The sequence below is a fragment of the Papio anubis genome, unplaced genomic scaffold, assembly GCF_008728515.1.
Source record: "Papio anubis isolate 15944 unplaced genomic scaffold, Panubis1.0 scaffold1674, whole genome shotgun sequence".
Taxonomy (NCBI): Eukaryota; Metazoa; Chordata; class Mammalia; order Primates; family Cercopithecidae; genus Papio; species Papio anubis.
In genome coordinates this window covers 2,528-12,476 of record NW_022161662.1, presented here as the reverse complement: position 1 = coordinate 12,476, position 9,949 = coordinate 2,528, and the positions used below count along the sequence as shown (strand labels likewise).

The 9,949-nt window shown below is 47.0% G+C and overlaps 1 pseudogene across 1 annotated transcript; it reads right to left on the bottom strand.

Annotated features, from left to right (window-relative positions):
• Window positions 1-29: 29 nt before the first annotated feature.
• LOC116268486 lies at window positions 30-2,999 on the bottom strand (annotated as a pseudogene). Its single transcript, XR_004181314.1, has 9 exons — window positions 2,933-2,999; window positions 2,562-2,820; window positions 2,052-2,317; window positions 1,978-1,981; window positions 1,200-1,477; window positions 982-1,098; window positions 511-543; window positions 321-368; window positions 30-166 (listed from the first exon to the last, which is right to left on the bottom strand). The product of XR_004181314.1 is annotated as a patr class I histocompatibility antigen, A-2 alpha chain-like (transcript).
• Between the last annotated feature and the right edge of the window lie 6,950 nt (window positions 3,000-9,949).

Here is a 9,949-nt window from a genome sequence, read left to right as displayed (position 1 = left end):
GTGGACACGGGGATGGGGTGTTCTCCCCACCTCCTCACATTATGCCTACAGGAACACAGACACATTCAGGTGCCTTTGCAGAAAGAAAGTCAGGGTTCTTCAAGTCACAAAGAGAAGGCGTGAACAAATCTTGCCTCTCAGTCCCACACAAGGCAGCTGTCTCACACTATAGAAAACATATTCATGAACAAATTCACATCCGTCACAGTGAGGAGTGACACTTTAAACAGCCCATCACATGCTCAAAGAAATCCCATAGCACAGCTGCGTCCACTGTTCCCCCCAACGCCCCACAGATATCAGGCCCCCCAGGATCTCACCTTTACAAGCCGTGAGAGACACATCAGAGCCCTGGGCACTGTCACTGCCTAGAGTAGAACAAAAACAGGACCTGGTCAGATCCCTCTGGAGATGTGGCTAGAGGAGGAACTGTGGGGTGGGTGAGCTCCCCCATGGGCTCCCAACCACAATATCCCAAGGATCTCAGGGATCAGCCTCCTTCATACTTACTTGCAGCCTGAGAGTAGCTCCCTCCTTTTCTATCTATGGGAAGAAAATGTCCTGTGAGATATCAGAAAGGAGTCAGGGCCATAAGGTCCTAGAGGAATCTCCTAGTCTTGGACCCCAGAGAAGTTTCCAGAAATGTGTGATTGCAGACCCAGGGCAGGATCAGGAAACATGAAGAAAGCAGGTGTGGGTCCTGGACCAACTGCCCTCCTGAGGTCTGTCCTCAGCAGGGACCTTCCCTTGTGACTGCTGGGATCAGGTCCCATCACCACCGTAATCGAGGTGATCTATCTGTCCTTCATTGTAACAGGTGCTTTACAAAAGAGTAGGTGCTGGCACACAGGGCCCAGGCTGGGTCGGCCCATGAGTGTGGATGGTGCTTCCCAGTAACCAGACAGGGTACACTTCTACCTGGGGCTTGAAACCCTCAGTGAGACAAGAAATCTCAGACCCCACTCCTCACCCCTTCCTCACCTGAGCTCTTCCTCCTCCACATCACAGCAGCAACCACAGCTCCAGTGACCACAGCTCCAAGGAGAACCAGGCCAGCAATGATGCCCACGATGGGGATGGTGGACTGGGAAGACGGCTCTGGGAAAAGAGGGGAAGGTGAGGGGTCCTGACCCTGCTAAAGGTCTCCAGAGAGGCTCCGGCTTTCCCTAGAGACATGACACCCGCATCTCCCTCTTTACCCCATCTCAGGGTGAGGGGCTCGGGCAGACCCTCATGCTGCACATGACAGGTGTATCTCTGCTCCTTTCCAGAAGGCACCACCACAGCCGCCCACTTCTGGAAGGTTCCATCCCCTGTAGGCCTGGTCTCCACGAGCTCTGTGTCCTGAGTTTGTTCCTCCCCATCCCGCTGCCAGGTCAGTGTGATCTCCACTTGAGGTAGAAGCCCAGGGCCCAGCACCTCAGGGTGGCCTCATGGTCAGAGATGGGGTGGTGGGTCTATGTGTGTCTTGAGGGGTCTGATGGGAAGAGTCAGAAAATTCAGGCATTTTGCATCTGTCCTTGGGACACTCCACTAGCATGTGGCCATCTTGAAATGGACAGGACACCTGGGGTGGGGAAGGGAGCACAGAACAGACACTATCCTGGACACAGGCACCTGGGAGAATCTCTCCTATTCGTGGAAAATTGCTTGACCCTGAGGAGAGGAACAGTGACTTCTGCTCTGACCTGAGTGAGAGCTGAGGGACTCAGAGGAGCTGGACTCAAGACTACCACACACATTGAGTGTGAAGTGAGAACAGGGCCTGAGGAGGAAAAGGTCACGGGCCCAAGGCTGCTGCTGGTATGCCCAAACTCTAATCAGGCATTCAAGGGATCCTGCCCTTCATTCCCTAGAGATTTTATCCCACTGTGTCATATGCTTTAACCCTGAAAACACTGCAATACAGGATCTGAAACCCAGGAGGATTCTCACCGGTAATTCAGAGGGAGGGTGATATTCTAGTGTTGGTCCCACCTGTCTCCCTCCCGTGGGAGCCAGCCCGGAGATCTGCTGCATGCATCAGGAGGCGCCTGTGGCCCGTGTGGTACCCGCTGCAGCGCCTCCTTCCTGTTCTCCAGGTATCTGCGGAGCCACCGCACCTCGGCCTCCAGGTAGGCTCTCTGCTCCGCCACATCCGCCGCCTCCCACTTGCGCCGGGTGCTCGAGTCAGCCATGTCCGCCGGGCGGTCCAGGAGCGCAGGTCCTCGTTCAGGGCGCATGTAATCCTGCCGTCAGGCGGACCTGGTGATACCCCTGGAGGGAGACGCCCGCCGCCTGCGTCGCAGCTGCACATCGTCTGGAGGGTGTGAGACCCCTGGCCCCGCCCCCGCGGTCAGCCCCGCCCACCGAGTCTCGCCCTCACCAACCCAAACCGCGGGGACGGCCCACCCCAAAATGAAACTGGGTAAAGGCGCCTGGGCTCTCCCCTGGCCGGGCGGCCCCAAACCCGCGCCTGGGGTGTATCTGGGACCCGGAGACTCGGGGCGACGCGGGCCGTCCGTAGGTAGGGGATGTGGAGGGGTCGTGACCTGCGCCCCGGGCCGGGGTCACTCACCGGCCTCGCTCCGGTTGTAGTAGCCGCGCAGGTTCCGTTGCAGGCCCCACCAGCACCTGTGCCTGCACCATGCCCTGTGTGTTCCGTCCAACAATGACCTCCCCAGCTCCACCCACGGCGCCCGGGCACCCATCCTCGGACCTCGGCGTCGCTGTCGAACCGCACGAACTGCGTGTCGTCCACGTAGCCCACGGCGATGAAGGGGCTCCCGCGGCTGGGCCGCCGGGACATGGAGGTGCAGAAATACCCTCGCTGGCGGGAGCCTGGGCGAGGAGAGAGTTTGCACCCCACTCTCCCTCCCTGCGCTCCTGAGCCCCTGTCCCCTGGCGGGGCCCCATCCTCCCGCAGAAGAGCTTCCTCCCGACCCTGCACTACCAGCCTAGGTCTGGGTCAGGGCCAGGACCCCTGAGAGCAGCAGGAGGGGAGGGTTCGGGGGTGCTGCCTAACGCCATCCTGGTGCGTCTGGGACCTGTCCTGTGCAGTGGGGACTTTGAACGGGACCTCGCAAGCACGCTTACTAAGGCTCCTAGAAACCCGACACCCAAATGTATGGCATTTAGCCCAGTCGTGAGTATTCCGGAAGAAGGACACGACGCAGGTTGTGAGAAGAGAAAATGTGTGGACAACCCCACTGGGACTCCCCAACTATACACCGCCTTCGGTGCCTTATAACTCTGAGAGTCACACACACTCAGGCCCCGGGACTCTGCCTGACCCCGCTCCTCCTGTGCCAAGCGCTCTGTCTCACCGCCTCCCCTGAGTCTTGGGCCTAGAGCTGTCTGAGAAACCAGGGAGAACCCCAGCATGGGCTCCGGTCCCTTCCCTCCTTCACTCTTTCATCGCGGAATCTCCATCCCTGAACTGGACTCCGTGCCTCCCACTCGTTACCTGTCCCCTGACTCTTTCTAGAAGAAACCACCCTCACGTAAGCTTGGTGCCAGAGACTGAGCTACTCTGGGAAATGAAGGTATAGAGACTTTTTTTTTTTAATCTGGAAAGGTGCCTGAGCTATACAGAATAGAGACCAGTTTGCTGTTTGTTTGCCAAATACACAAAGGTATAGCACCCCAAACTCAATGATCGAATCTAATCGCAAAAAATGTGACTTTGGTCCCTTGATTTATAAATGTGTGCAAAGTGTTACAACAGGACTCACAAAACTCCTAAATTTCACTTTCACAAACAATGTATTCGTGACTCCCTGGTCGATTTTTAAATTTACCATCATTCCATAGCACTGAGTTTCCCTTTGGGTGAGTCCAGGATATTTCCTCAATACATGAAATACCTGCTATTATATGTTGCAACCACGAGCCAGTACAGACTATTCACCTCACAGTTGCAACTGTTCAATGCAGTCACAGTGCCCCCTCACCAGTGCTCAGCACTGCCTGTTTTCAGGGAAGTATCCACTTCTACGGTGTTGTGTATATTTTATAGGAACGCTTAGTATTTTTGCAGTTCCGATTAACATAGTAAACCATATATTAGTTTTAGGCAGACCTGAGGTATTAAAGGGCCAACTGCTGAAGCGACACCCTCTGCTAGGGTTCTTGTAGATGGATATATTGAAATCCATAAACAATGTGGTTTAAATCTAAGAATTTGGGTTGCTGAATTCCTTTCCTCTGCTCCTTTTCCTCACCGCTCATGCCTCCAGCCCTTCCTCAGTCCTCCTCTCTATTCTTCAGACCTCCTCTCCTAGCCCCACCCTGACTGTCATTCTGAATTGTGACAGTAGCACTGTCCCATGACCTGCTATGTGACTGTCCTCTTCACAGTGGTCCCGCCTCAGTCAGAGGTGTTATTTTCTCCACCTAAAATACCCAGTGTCTTCACCTCTGTCTTGGGAAACTTCTGGAGTGTCAGGCACGGCATGGCACATGGACAACGGTCCATCACAGGCACTACAATTCATTTTTGTTGACTGACTGAATGAAATACGAGTGTATTAAATTGCATCACAGATAATTATTATAAAGTGTAAAAACACTGAAAAAAAGTTCAGAAGATTTTATTTTTATGTAACCCAGTGCATATCAATCATCAATTCATTTGTGTCAATGCAAATTCTGGTAAAGCAAATGTTACTATGCTTCAGCCCTTGGTCAGAAATTGGACAAGATGTGATAGAATCTTCGTTCTGGGCTTCCAAAAGCTGTGTTTGCATTTCTGAATCCTCCCCTTTTATACAGAGGCGGAACGCTTTACAGTTGTAAAGACCAAGTCCCTGTTCCTTTTTGTTGGCTGTCACTTATAGAGAATGAGGCCGCTTCAATCTCCCATTCACCAAAATGCCTTCCTGGGCCACAGCCCCCTCTTTTTTTTTTTTTGGCAGAGTCTCAGCCTCTGTAGCCCAGGCTGGAGTGCAGTGGTGCACCTGGCTCACTCTGCAAGCTCCACCTCCCTGTTCATGCTATTCTTCCTGTCTCAGCTCTCCCAAGTAGCTGGGACTACAGGCACCACCATGGGCCAACATGAGAGCAGAGAGTTTTTTTGTATTTTTTAGTAGAGACAGGGAGCCAATTGCTAGCCAGATGGCCTTTGATCTCCTTGACCTCTTTGATCCTCCTGCCTCGCTCCTCCCAAAGTGCTGGGATTATGCCGCGGAACCACTTCACCTGGCCCAGCCTCTTCATTTTCAAAGCCCTATGGTGGAGAAACCCCATGCTGAATCCTCCTCACACTGCATTTCTCTGTGCTCAAGAAGAACCCAGTCCTTCATATACTCACCTTAATTGTGGACAGTCCAAGCAGGGAGAAACTGCCTAAAGCCTACCACCTATTCTTTAATTATATTTCACAATCTCTTCAACAGCACCCACACAGAGCCATGAATCACTGGGAGAAGGTGAATGGCCAGGAGCTGGCTGTTAGCCATCATAGAATCAGCCTAGCAAGCTTTTGATCTTCCTTTGTGTTTAATTAAGCACACAGTAGGGAAATTGGAAGTTCAAGTAAAGTGATCTACGGTAACGTATTAAACTACATCCTCTTTCTCGCCATGGAAATTCTCCTACCTTTTAAACTAAGTTACATGTTTAATGTCTTATAATTACTTTAGCCAGATGTAGGTTCATGACTGCTATCCTAGCACTTCGTGGGAAGGCAGGGGAAGGCAGGATTGCCGACCTTAGTTCAAGATCGCCCAGCAAAACCCCTGTCTCTACAAAAATATTAGAGGAATTAGTCAGGCATGGTGGTTCATGCCTGTAGTCCCAGCTACTCACCAGGAGACTGCACCAGAGGGTCCCCGTGAATGGTGGTGTCGACACTGCAGTGCGGCATGGTGACTGCCACCGCACTCCACCGGCCGAGCGTGACCTTTGTTCTCAAAAATAATGACATGATACATTTGGAGCAAATGCAATTTAACGTGTAATAATACATCCTGTCTTGTGAAAATGTATTGTTTATTTATGATTGTGTAACAAATTGTATAAAATTTAGCTCAAAACAACAAATATTCATCATCTCCCACAGTTTCCAATGGTTAGGAATCCAGGAGAGGTTTCCCTGAGTGCTTCTCGCTCAGGGCCTCTCACAAGGTTGCAGTCCAGTTGTCAGTCAAGGGCTGCTTCATCTGAGGGCTTCACTGGGGCTGAGGATTCACAAGAAACATGGATCAGTCACATGGCTGTTGGAAAAGGCCTAGTTCCTTGTTGTCTGGTCCCAGAAGGCCTCAGTTCTCAGCCACATGGACCTTCCTGCAGGGCTGCTTATGGCACAGCAGCTGGCTTCCCCCAGAGCTCATGATCCCAGAGACAGAGAGAGAGAAGGTGGAAGCTGCAGTGAGTTTTATGTTCTACAGCCAAAGTCACAAACTGTTATGTCAGCATTATTCTTTAAGTTAGAAGTTGTATTAGTCCATTCTCACACTGCTATAAAGAAATACTTGAGACTGGGTAATTTATAAAGGAAAGAGGTTTAACTGACTCACAGTTCTGCATTGCTGAGGAGCCTGCCCCAGGAAACTTAGAGTCATGGCAGAAGTGGAAGCAAGCACGTCCTTCTTCACATGGTGGCAGGAGAGAGGAATGCAGAACGAAGCAGGGAAATGCCCCTTATAGAACCATCACATCTCATGAGAATTCCCTCAGTATCATGAGAACAGCATGGGGGACCCGTCCCCATGATCCAGTCACCTCCCATGTGGTCCCTCCCCCAACAGGTAGGGATTACAATTCGAATGACAATTCAAGATGAGATTTGGGTGGGAACAGAGAACTGGGCCATATCAGAAGTGCCTCATTAAGTCCAAGCCACACTCAAGCGAGGGAATTAAGCTGCATCTCTGGAAGGGAGCAGTATCAAAGGATTTGAATATATGTTAAAAGCAAAATTAAAACTATTGTTTCTGGTTTTTGAAAATCAAAGGCTTCTTTTATCTAATTATTTTTCATTAACTCTTTAAGCTTGTCTTTTAATTTAATTTTAAGTTCCAGGATACACGTGCAGAATGTGCAGGTTTGTTACATAGGTAAACATGTGCCATGGTGGTTTGCTGCACCTATCAACCCATCACCTAGGCATTAACCCTGGCATGCATTAGCTATTTTTGCTAATGATCCTCCCAACCACTGCCCTCTCCCAACAGGCCCCAGTGTGTGTTGTTCCTCTCCCTGTGTCCATGTGTTCTCATTGCTCAGTTCCCAATTATAAATGAGAACATGTGGTGTTTGGTTTTCTGTTCCTGTGTTAGTTTGCTGAGGATAATGGCTTCCAGCTCATCCATATCCCTGAAAAGGACTTGATCTCATTCCTTTTTATAGCCACATGATATTCTATGGTGTATATGTACCATATTTCCTTTATCAAGTCGATCATTGATGGGCATTTGGGTTGATTGCATGTTTTTGCTATTGTGAATAGTGCTGCAATGAATGTAAACATGCATATAACTTTATAATAGAATGATTTCTATTCCTTTGGGTATATACCCTGTATTGGGATTGCTGGGTCAAATGATATTTCTGCTTCTAAATCTTTGAGGAATTGCCACACTGTCTTCCACAATGGATTAACCTAGTTACTTTTCCTCCAACAGTGTAAAAGCATTCCTATTTCTCCACAACCTCGCCAGCATCTGTTGTTTCTTGACTTTTTAATAATTGCCATTCTGACTGGCATGAGATGGTGTCTCATTTGTGGTTTTGATTTGCAATTCTGTAATGATCAGTGATGTTGACCTTTTTTTCATATTTTTGTAGGCCACATGTACATCTTCTTTTGAGAAGTGTCTGTTCACGTCCTTTGTCCACTTTTTAATGAAGTTTTTTTCATGTAAATTTGCTTAAGTTCTTTGTAGATTCTGAATATTAGACCTTTGTCAGATGAATAGATTGCACAAATTTTCTCCCATTCTGTAGGATGTCTGTTTGCTCTGATGACAGTTTCTTTTGCTGTGCAGAAGCTCTTTTGTTTAATTAGATTCCATTTGTCAATTTTTGCTTTTGTGGCAGATGCTTTTGGCGATCTCATCATAAAATCTTTAGCCATGCCTATGTCCGGAATGGTATTGCCTAGATTTTCTTCCAGGGTTTTTCTAGTTTTGGGTTTTACATTTAAGTCTTTAATCCATCTTGAGTTAACTTTTGTGTAAAATGTAAGGAAGGGGTCCAGTTTCAATTTTCTGCATATGGCTAGCCAGTTCTCCCAGCATCATTTATTAAATAGGGAATCCTTTCCCCATTGCTTGTTTTTGTCAGGTTTGTTGAAGATCAAATGGTTGTAGATGTGTGGTCTCTTTTCTGAGTTCTCTATTCTGTCCCATTGGTTTATGTGCCTGTTTTTGTAGCCTTGTAATATAGTTTTAAGTGGGATAGACTGAGGCCACCTCCAGCTGTTTTTGCTTGAGTTCTTCTGGACTGCTACAAGCTTTTTCGGATCCATATAAGATTTTAAAATAGTTTTTTCTAATTCCATGATAAGCTTCCTCTTTTAGAATTCATGATTAAAGTTTGAGACATCCACAGAGCTTTGGGTGCTGAGACAGAGTAAGGGAATACAAGCATCTCTGGGTTTCCTACCAATACCATTGTTATTAAATAACAGTATTCTCTTCAGTAAGTTAACACAGTTGAGAACATAGAGTAAACTAGATCAGAAAGTTCCAAGACTTCAGTCCTTAAAACTAATGCAAAATAATACAGTCTTTGTTTTGTCCAAGATATCTCAAATTTAGTGGAAATACCGAGCACAATTTTCTTTATTGAAATATCATCACTAAACATTTGCCTACGCCCAAAAAAAAAACAACTCTATCTCTATGGGTAGCTGTTCTTTTGTTTCTTTACTTCTCTAATAAAGTTGCATTCACTTGAAAGAATGTTTTCATCGAATCAGCGGCTTTTTCAGTTGCAAAATGTGAATCATGCCTTTGGTCAGCACATCTAAGCAACAGAGCGCGGCGCTTTGGTTTGATGCGTAGCCGAAATGGTTAGCTTGAATTGAGGAAACAAGTTTTTTTTTTTTTTTTTCAAAACTGGCTATTCAGTGGACATTCTAATAAACTTCGTCTTTAGTTGTAATTCAATGAGGATGTGATAGAAATTGATTTGGACGCCACCTATGGGTTCATATAGCTCTCTATTATGCTTCCAATTTTTTTTTGCTTTATAGTCCCTGTTCCTGTTTCCATTTTATATTTGCTATTCTATGCTGGAGTATTCCTTCCTACTCTTTTCTTGTTTCATTTGTTTATAGATATTGATATTGCATTTCCAATTCTGTAAAGTTGAATTCGGTTTCGTAAAAATCTTAACGCATCAAATCCTTTCTGTAAAGGTGGAATTACCTTACTTTGCAACAAGTCGAACGATATTGTATATGAAAATCTAGAGAGATGCCAGTGAGCCAAGGATCAAATGGCCCTGTATCCAGGACATTTTAAATGGCATCCTGATTACTCTCTCTGTCACATGGCCTTTGATTATCATTGGTTTTCTTCTTCAGTCTTAAGTTGCTTGTTAAGGATTCTTGCTTAGTGAACTTTAATTCTTTTTCTCTTTTTAACTAAATTCTATTTAATTTGGAAAACTCTATTTTAGGAACTACAATCAAGTAACTTCCTTAGGGTGCCCCACTGTTGCTGGCTGCAGGCTCAGGGCTGCTGCCCATTCCACTTTGAGGGGCCATACAAGACTGTAGTTTTTATTCTTTTGTATTTCTTTGCAGAATTTGTTACAATAAGTATTTATATAAAGCCCCAACCCAAATATAGTTAGTTTTGGTTTTAAGCTACCAGCAAAACAAATTCTACCATTTATTTTCCATATGATGTAAAGTACCGCTAAGTTATTTTGGTGGGGAGACTGTCATTGTCCATTCATTTTACTGCTGAAGGTTTACATTTTATGGTTATACCACAATTTCTACTGCACCTGTGATGTA